This window comes from Lutra lutra, chromosome 8, assembly GCF_902655055.1.
Source record: "Lutra lutra chromosome 8, mLutLut1.2, whole genome shotgun sequence".
NCBI classification, from domain to species: Eukaryota; Metazoa; Chordata; class Mammalia; order Carnivora; family Mustelidae; genus Lutra; species Lutra lutra.
In genome coordinates this window covers 138,535,326-138,545,472 of record NC_062285.1, presented here as the reverse complement: position 1 = coordinate 138,545,472, position 10,147 = coordinate 138,535,326, and positions in this window count along the sequence as shown.

The following is a 10,147-nucleotide window of genomic DNA, read 5'->3' as shown; positions in this document are numbered from 1 at the left end:
CAGAGCATCATTCCCCTATTTTTTTTTTTAAGATTTTATTCATTTACCCGACAGACAGAGATCACAGGTAGGCAGAGAGGCAGGCAGAGAGAGAGGAGGAAGCAGGCTCCCCGTTGAGCAGAGAGCCCGATGCGGGGCTCGACCCCAGGACCCCGAGATCATGATCCGAGCCGAAGGCAGATGCTCAGGGGACTGAGCCACCCAGGCGCCCTAAACTGCACATTCTTGACTCTTCTTCCTCGCCCAGTGGCCACATGTTGATCCTCTGTGCCTATGTGGCTGCCTGCAACGCCCTTCCCAACCATCTTCACCAACAAACTCCTCTTGTTCCTTCCCATACGGCTCATGTCCCCTCCAGGGAGCCCTCTCTGACCGCCCTCCCTCCAGCCCCACAGTCCCCAAGCACCTCCTTGACTGTGGGGTTCTGGCCTGTTCACCCAAAGATCTTGAAGGGCAGAGCCATGCCAGAGCCCTCTCAGGGCTATTCCTGGGTTTGGTCTGAGGCTCCTGGCGGGGCACATCCATGTCATTGTCGGAGGCGGGGTGCTCAAGGAGTTCGGAGCGGTCCATGCAGAGCTGAGGGACCAACTCTGGATCCCCTTTCTCTAGGAGCATCAGTAAGATCGCTGGGCCCTTGGCCATCCCTGACATCTCCTAACCCAGGAGCCCCGGGCCAGTCAGGAAGAGCTGAAGCCAGTTCTGAAGGAACACAGCTTGGCCAAATGTTTACAGACCTCAGAGGAGGACCTCGTTCTGGAAATGGGCCCAGGAGGGAACCTTGGCCCCAGACTCTCCTCCCATCATGCCAGGCAGGGCCAAGAATGGGAGAACTCTCAGATGTTCCTGGCATCCTCTCTCCAAGGAAGCGGGCAGGCAGGGGAAGGCAGAGGGCACAGAGGTGATTTTTTTCCTCTCCCACGTTCCATGAAGGACTGTCCTTCCATCAACCTGACGGTTGGGTGGGGGGCTATACCTCGCTGAGCCTGCCCCACACCCAGCCCTTACTGAAGCAGACAGAAACCAGTCAGGATCTCGCTGGCCAGAAATAACAGCCATGTCCCGGAGAAAAGAGACCGAGGGGATGGGCGTGGGCAGGCAGAGGGAAGGGGGAAAGGCTGAATCATTGCCCTGCTGTGAGGCCACAAGGTGCCACCCTCACCACCCAGCCCTATGGGCCCCAGCCCGTGCCCATCCTGGTGGAGGGTTTGGGGCTGGGAGGAATCATCTTAATGCACGGGGCAGAGCAGGGAGCATGAGGATCCCCTTTCCTGCCTCCTGGCTTCTGGGCCCTGGCCAGGGCTGTGCCTTGTTCCCTCTTCTGCAGAAATGGATGGGACCAGCCTCCTTGCATGACTGTGGCAATTGCATGGGCCAGCCACTGAGCCATCCTGAGCCCCAGGCTCCAGGCAGGAAGGAGGCAGACTCCGGGAGCTAGAGAGGCTTCTTCCTTTTTTTCTTGAGAGGGCTTTTCCTGACCTCCCTGTGCAATATCCACAGACCAGGTACCCCTCCCCCACACACAGCCCTGCACACACCCCTTCCTGGCTCCTCTGCCTCTCCCCGATTCCCTGGAGACCCTGTGCTTGCTGCTGCCCCATCCCAAGCTTGCTTTGTTAGGTGCTCTCTGGTAGCCTCGGGCTATCCCCCTTTGTGGTAGGAGCAGGAACATTTGCTGGGCAACTGAGTTCTCCAGTTCTCGGAAAAGAGAAAGGAGGGGCCAGCTCCCACGGAAGCCTGCCCTAGGGACAGTAATCGGAACCCTGCGGTTTGTTTCTGGCTGGTGGTGGGTGCGTTTGCAGATGCTCTTGCCTGGGAGTTGGGGAAGAAGATGAGGACCCATTCCTTCAAAGGGGGTCAGCAAGGGGTCCCCCAGGGCCTGAGGCAGGTGTGTTGTCAATAATTGAATGAACCTTCCCAGCTGACCGAGCACAGGCAAGGAGGCTGGTAGCCAGCCGCACTGGGGTGAGGGAATGCTTCCCTTGCCTCTGTAGCAATATTCAGCTTCTTGTTTAAATATTAAATTGCAATGCTCTCCATCTGAGGGCCTAACAGAGACGGAGGATGAGTGAGTAAGAAGTGTGTTCCTGAAAGTCTGGCTTCATGGTTCACTTACTCCTAAATCTCTTCTAGTCCTGAAAGGTCCCCCAATAATGGGTCCGTGTTTAAAGGAGCGAGACTGATAGAAAGCGAAGGTCAAGCAAAGCTTTATTTCGCGCCAAGCATCAAGAATCAAACTGACCGTTCGGGGCTGCGCCTCTTACAGAGAGCGCGACCCCTCCCTGCCTTACAGACTAGCTTTTAAGGGCAAAGGCCCTGTGGTTGGGCCTGGCCATGCACAAGGTGGCCAATGAAATTGTAACAGACGGAGAAAGCTGCACAGTCATGCTAGGTCACACACGGGTGGCCAATTGAATTACAATTTACCCTAGTAGATATTTGAACCAGCCTATCACCTTGGTCAGAATTGGCACCCAAAAGGCGGGACCCACACTCTTTGGTAGCTAGGGAGACAGCATGTGCCCCCACTGATTGGATACCTCCACCTGGCCTGCCCCACCCTTGTATTTGGGCTTTGTTACCTGGGACTGGTTTCCCTGGCTTGCTTTTAAGTAAGTCCCTGGGGGGGGGGTGGCAGGGTCAGTTTAAGTTTTACTGAGTGAACAACAAAATCACTGTTTAACCCAAGATGGAATCCCTCTGGCTAAATAGGCCCTCACATTCCCAACAGGGGCCAGCCCAGTGCAAGGCATGCTGGGAATTCCGCTGTACGGTCCGGGCTTGAGACTGGACACAGTTTTCGGAACTGACAACCAGCCGTGGACTCAAGGGTGATCGGGGCTGTGGTGGAGGGAGCACGCACTTCCCTGGGCAAGGGGCCATAGTAGGAAGGAACCAAAGTCTTCACTTGAATTGTGGGGGGGAGGTCCCCAAACAGGAGGACATTTGTCACAGCCTTGTGCCACCACCAACACAGATCAGAACCCAGCCCCCCCCCACCAAGTTTCAAGGACAGAAACAAGACCAGAAAGGGGGCCACCAGCTGCTAGAAACAACTCAGGGTGATTGAAACAAGGCATTTATCGCCCCACGTGACGTATTGGTTAAGAAACCCAGGAAGCTGTTACAATGAAAAGATTCCAAAAGACAGTTGCCTAAAGAAGGCAGAAGATGGTTCCTGCTTCAGGTCACAGTCCCCAGGTGAGTACTCCGAGGCCCTGGGGCCACCCACCCCCACCCCACTCCACCCCACCCCACCCACCCACCCACCGCCCCAACCTGGGGCATCTAAAAGGGTCCAGCTGCTGCCATTTTCTAGCCAGCTGGAAGGAGGCAAAACAACGCCCAAGGCAACCGGCTCTAATCCCAAAATTTGCATACATCACTCCTGCTCGCATCCCATTGGCCGGGACTTAATCACTTGGCCACACCCAGCTGCCAAGGCTGGTCTGAAGCCCGGGAACACACACCCAGCTAAAACTCAGCGTGTCCTACTCCTAAACAGATTGGGGTGGGTAGGAACAAAGAGGGACCGTCAGCAGTGTCTGTCACACACAACAAGCAGGCTGGTGGCAGAGTGCTTCGAGGGTTAGTTAAGTCAGCTCATCAATATCTTCGTATCTTCAAGGATCTCGTGAGTTGATTTTTGGTCTCGAGCTTGTCCCCTCATGGCTTCAAGATTGTTGCCACTGCTCCAAGCCTCACACCCTTATGTGCTAACGCAAAAGGGCAGAGAAGAGAATGTTCCTCTCTTGTGTCTGTGAAAACTTTCTCAGAACCCCTCTCCTCCAGCGGACTTCCCCAATTCTCATTGGCCCCATAAGCAGTGTCCAATGCCCATTCCTACCCCAGTTACTAGCAAACGGAGTCCAAAGGCTCAGGACAGAGCAGGGGAGCATGAAGATCCCTCTTCCCTGCCTCCTGGCCTCTGTGCCCTGGCCGGGGCTGCGCCTTGTCACCTTTTTTGCAGAAATGAATGGGACCAAGGACTGGCTTAGACCCACTGACATTTACCCCCAAGGCCTGGGAAGGGCGCCCTACTTCCCTTCTAACACAAGGCCACCTGAGGGCTGAACAAAATCAGCGTTCCCTTTGCAAAAGAAGAGGGGGAGGTATGGCTGTAGGGAAGGAGCCTCTGCAGGAACTGGTACTTCCTGCCCACCCGCTCTGCCCCAAGCCCCACGGTAGACACCTTCCTGCACCCAATTTCATTCACCTCACCCCTGGGAGGAGGACACCAGCTGCAATTTATATATGAGGGAATGGAGACTCGGAGAGGTTACAGGACCTGCCTCAGGGCACACAGCCAAGACGTGGCAGAGCTGCAGTTCCAGCCCCAGTGGGAGGATGAGCCAACCAGAGATGCTCAGAGGAGACTTGAACAGGTCGAACTCTAGATCCAGGCTCCTCCTAATGCCCGATAGCCCAGCAGAAGTCAGGTGACAGGGCCTTCTTAGTTCCATGACCAGCAAAATTAGATCTCCCGAAATATTTTGTGATGATATAAACGGGGGGAGACTCCGGGTTTAATTCTACATTGTAACTGAATGAATGCACACTTTACAGTATCCTAAGGCTCTTTGCAAAATCGTTTTTTTATATCTGTTTTATTAGGTGCCATGCACAGTTTTACTCTTTTTGGTGTCTCACTCATTCCATGGCTGGTTGAGACCATTGGAAGATTCATTAATCATAAAGGAAATTAATCTGTTAGGGTTTATTTCCACAGTAAACAGCGACAACAAAGTAAATGTGGCTTAAATGAGTTAGAGGTTACTTTCTCGCTTGCAAAGAAACCCAAGGTGGGCAGTGCAGGGCTGATGTGGCCAGCACCATGAGCCAGGCAGGTTCCGGTCAGCTTGAGGTTCCACTACCCACAGCACATGGGTTCTGCCTTACAGCCCAAGATGGCTGCTCAAGCACCAGCATCACATATGAATTCCAGCTGGAAGGAATAAGGAAGATGGAAATGAGACACACTCTGCCCATTAGAGGGCAGAAAGCCTCGCAGGATCCCAGGCAGAGGAGGTGCTGGCGGAGATGCTGGAGACTTGGCCGGGTCCCTGCCTGCCCAGCCTATGCTCTCAGAGCAGAGGACAGGCAGGGAGCCAAGGCAGGCCTGGCCAGATGCAGCCCAGGCTTCGTGGTATGGAGGACGGAGCTGGGCAGAGGGGCAGTGGTGGGCTAGGCATCCAGATCAGCCAGGAGTGGAAGGACTAGGCTGGCCCCTGGGATTTGGGGCCTTGGGGATATTCACCCCAAATAGTACCTTAAGAAGTTGAAAGAGTCCGTCGGGGGTGTGCAAATCATAGTGCATAGAGACCCCTTGGAAGGCTGCTTTGCAGGGCAGTGGAAACAATTATGTTCCTGGGCTGTAAACCTCCTATGGGACTTGAGAAAATCACATCCTCTCCAAGCCTCAGGTTCTTCATCTGCAAAGTGGGGGCCGGAAACCAAGGAGCCTTTAAGCAGCTTCTGGCTCTAAAATCCCCAAACAGATGAGAAACTTCAAGGGGTCTCAGGGGCTAGAGCTGGGATGTGGCCACAGGCCTCTGGTGAGACCTCGATGGGACGGGGGCTCTGACCCAGCTGCCTGGGTGCAGGGGTGGGGTTGCCTGTATCAGTGCCTGGGAGGAAGTTTCTGGATCCAGCCTACAGAATCATTATAGAGCTTCCATGCCAGGAGACCACATGCCTCAAAGCCTAGAGGCAGTGAAGGCCTGAGAGCTGTCCCCAGATGGCAGGCAGAGTGCAGGAGAGTGTACTGAACGCTGCTCCACCCAGCTCTCAGGGATAGGATTGTGACTGTGATCTTGCCAAAGAGCAGACAGGTGCCCAAGAGGGCTGGTGTATTCCCAGTCACACAGCTGGCTCCTGCCCGCCCCAGAACAGCTCAATCTTTTTTAAAAAAGATTTTATTTATTTAAAAAAAAAAAAAAAAAGATTTTATTTATTTATCTTTGCAAGAGAGAGAGCATGACCAGGGCAGAGGGACCGAGGGAGAAGCAGATTCCTTGCAGAGCGGGGAGCCAGATGTGGGATTCGCTCTCAGGACCCTGGGATCATGACCTGAGTCGAAGGCAGATACGTAACCAACTGAGCCACCCAGGCACCTCTGGAACAGCTCAATCTTGAGTACGGCCTCCAGCCTGGCCCCATGCTCCCTCTCTGTCCCCCTGTCTACCCCAGCCCTTCATGCACAGAGCACTTTTATCTCCCCTCCAGGCTATGAGAACATCAAGGACAAAATCTTGTCCTTTTCATGGGTGCAGGATCTTACGTTTCACAAAGTGTCCCCTCTTCCTGTCAGGCAAGGATTATCCCCACTCTTACCGAGGGGACACTCATGCCCTGAGAAGGCCTTGCCCAGAGTCCACAGCTAGTAGGAGGCAGGGCCAGGAGGCAGGGCCAGGACCCGGTCCGGGTCTGTCCGATCCTGAGCCCGGGAATCATGCAGCTCTGACGTCCTCCAGGGAAACCCAAGAAGTTCCAACTCATTAATAGGGGGATTGCAGAAAGGGTTACAGGACCTGCAGGTACAGCCCATGTCAGGTCAATCCCATCGGGTAAACCACAAAGCTTTCAGAGCCAAGGGACTGACCCTCTAAGGGGGAATGTAGGAGGAACTTGAAGCTCCCTCCCCTGTTGGCAAACATTGCCAGCCCCCCGCCCCCCGTTTTGCTTGAGCAGAATGCCTCGACAGCCCCCAGGGCACTGCAGGTGGGCTGCTACACCTACCATCTGTCCCTACTCCTCCAGCAGCTCCCAGGGGCGCAGAGCCTCTGAGTCTCCCGCGGCCAGACTGGGAGGAGGCAGGAAGCACGAAAGTCACTTCTCCAAAGAACATACACAAACGGCCCACTAAGCACATGAAAAGATGCTCAACACCATTAATCAGGAAGGAAAGGTGAAAGCCATAGCAAGACCCCACTTCACATGCACTAGGATGGCCATCGTCAAAAAGACAAGTGTCGGGAAAGGAGTTAGAAATTGGACATCACTGGGGGCATCTAAGATGGTGCAGCCGCTTCAGAAAACAGCTAGAACGTTCCTCCAAAAGTTAAACACGGGGTTATCACGTGACCCAGAAGTTCCCTTCGGATGTGTATACCCGAGAGAACTGGAAACGTGCAGCCACACGAAACCATGAACATGAACGATCAGAGCGTGTCTGTTCATCACAGCCGAAAGCGGGGGACAACCCAAATGTCTATTAACTCATGATTGCTTTTTTAAAAAATTTTATTTATTTATTTGACGGACAGAGAGATCACAAGTAGGCAGAGAGGCAGGCAGAGAGAGAGGAGGAAGCAGGCTCCCCGCCAAGCAGAGAGCCCGATGTGGGACTCGATCCCAGGACCCTGAGATCATGACCTGAGCCAAAGGCAGCGGCCTAACCCACTGAGCCACCCAGGCACCCCCCATGGCTGCTTTTATCCATACTATAGCTTCTTTCTCAGGAACTGGGCACATCCTGTAGTGCCCATGAACCTTGCAAATACGCTCCCTAAAAGAAGCCAGACACATACCACCTGATTCCATTGATAGGAAATGTCCAGGATAGGCAAACCCATGGGAACAGAAAATAGATGAGTGGCTGCCAGGGACTGGGGGGCGGGGGGGAAGCGGGATGAGGGGAAAGGACTGCTCACAAGGTACAGTTTCTTTCTGGAATGACAAAAATGTTCGAAAATGAGTGAGAGATGCCCAGCTCTGTGCGTATGTTAAAACAAAACCACTGGGCAGATGTTACAGTATCTCAATAATGTTGTTGTTGTTTTAAATATGTAATACATACTTTTTTGGGGGGGTTCAGAGGGTAGGGAGCCTGACTTGGCAGTCTGCCCTTCCAAAGTCAGTGGAAACACTGTTCTGCCCCACCCCCACCACCGTGGAAAAAATTCCCCGTTCCAGGGTTCGGGGATGGGAAACAAAAATTCCATGAGCAATGATTGGGTGTGGTCGTGATGTCTGGTCATGATTATGGCACATGTCGGCCTGGGGGTCAGCGCATACGCTGTACCCACCGAGACAGGTCCCTAACTTCTAGGCGTTACCTCCCACGGGCAGACAGAACTTGGCTCTTCAGCGGGCCTTGCCCCATTCTGCTGGACCAGCTGTTTCTGGGTGGCAGGGCATCTCAGAGGCAATGGCTTCATGAAGACCTACCCCGCCCTTGGAGCGTCTCCTCACCCCCCCGCCCCCATCCGGGTTGTGGATGGAGTCCACGCAGCCTTGCTCTCCAGGACAGCAGAGCAGGGCTGAGGCGGGCAGAGGCAGTTTTGACCCCAGCTTGATCTAAAGTCCCAACCGAGGTGGGATTCCCCCTCCAAGCCAGAAGACTCAAGTGGGATCCCCTTCTAAGCTAAGAGACTGGGGAAGAGGGCATCTTCCTGGAACCTCAGAGCCTGGGGAAACAACAGGGATGAACTTGTAGCCCCAGGATGGGGCAAGATGGTATTCAAAATAAAATTAAAATGATAATGAGCCAAAACTGTGTGGGTATGCCTAGCACAACTGAACGTGACACTTACCCAAAGTGTGAGAGGATAAGCCTTGGGCATGTTTTATCGCAGTTAACTTTTTGCAGTGATAACCAACAGGAGATGGGAAGTGCTCAATGAGATCAGGAAGCCCTATGGCAAAGCCTTGAACTTGAACCCCATCCAACAGACGTGTGTCAATGCTGACTGTGCTTAAGAGACAGAAACCCCAAGCCTAAAATTCTTCAAATCACAGGGAAATTGCAGTGCCTTTCTTACTTTGCCACCCACTGTTTTAATAGCAACACGAAACTTTCTTAACGACAGACTTTCTTAGTCACAAAAGACCACTGCTGGCTCTGGCGAGTAACTATTTAAGAGGGAAAATCCCGACGATGATGGCAGTGGCCACTCACATTTTCCGAGCCCTTGTTCTCAACCTCGTTATCCTCACACTCACCCTTGGCAGAAGGGGCTTTTCTTTTCAGGCCCCTGGCACGGGCCTGAACTCATGACGCCAAGACTGAGACTAAAGCTGAGATCAAGAGTCAGATACTCAACCGACTGAGCTGCCCAGGGACTCCTAAAGAAGGAGCGATATTGACTCCACTTTGCAAGATCTCCAAGCATCCGTCCAACTCAAGATATGCCATGAGGGTCAATGTCATTTGGTTGTTGGCCTTTAATCAATTTTCTGTTTCCATGTTTGGCCAGTCTGACTCCTGACTCCTCTGGCAAGACATGTCAGGCATAGCGCCTTGGATAGGGACACCCCATCTGAGAGAGGCCCCGGGCATGGGGGCTGTCCCCCTGGAACCAGCTACGGGGCTCTCTGCTCTGAGACCTGTGGTCCTTGACGAAGCTGCCCTGTCACCCTCTCCTCTTTCTGGGTTCTCCCTGAGCCTTGCCATGGCTGGGGCTCCAGACCCTCCTGCCTGGCAACGCTTCCTTCCTCTCAGTTCTGTTTTTGTCTCCCCCAACTCCTGAGTCTCCCCATCCTGATCCCTGTCCCAGGGAAGTCCCCACATGCCCCAAGAGGCTCAATCAACTGAATATCTTTTCACCAGGAAACTCCACATCCTAACCCTGATGGAGAAACAAAGCTTTTTTTTTTTTTTTTAATCAAAGTAAAAGGAAACACACACACATGCACACACACAAAACCCCCAAATGACTCCATGATGTTTTGTAGAGCAAAGAGCGCACACACACACACACACACACACACAGCACTTCACAAAATGATTTCTGGCTATTGGAAAATGATCATAAACTGTACCAGCTTCCCAAAGAGACCGAAAGGAAAATTCATCTCAAACAGCTTCTTACTTTCCACTGGGCTTTCAATGTAGTCCAACTCCGCATTCAAATTGCAGAAGGCCAAAGTAGGATTGAGGGAAAATCGTTCACATGATGAAAAAAAGGAAAAGATCAGCATCCAGTCCAGAGCCTAGAAACTACTGGAAGTCCTCAACCCAACCAACACTCTCCCGTCACAAAGCCACAGAATTTCAGGACCCTGAGGGACCACAGACCATAGGCCAGCTGCTTCATACCCACACAAATACTCACCTTTCCATCTGAAGATAGCCGGTGAGTTACGATACAATTCCAAATGCAGAAACAAACACTGAAATTAACAATGGCTTAAAGAAGGTAGAATTTTA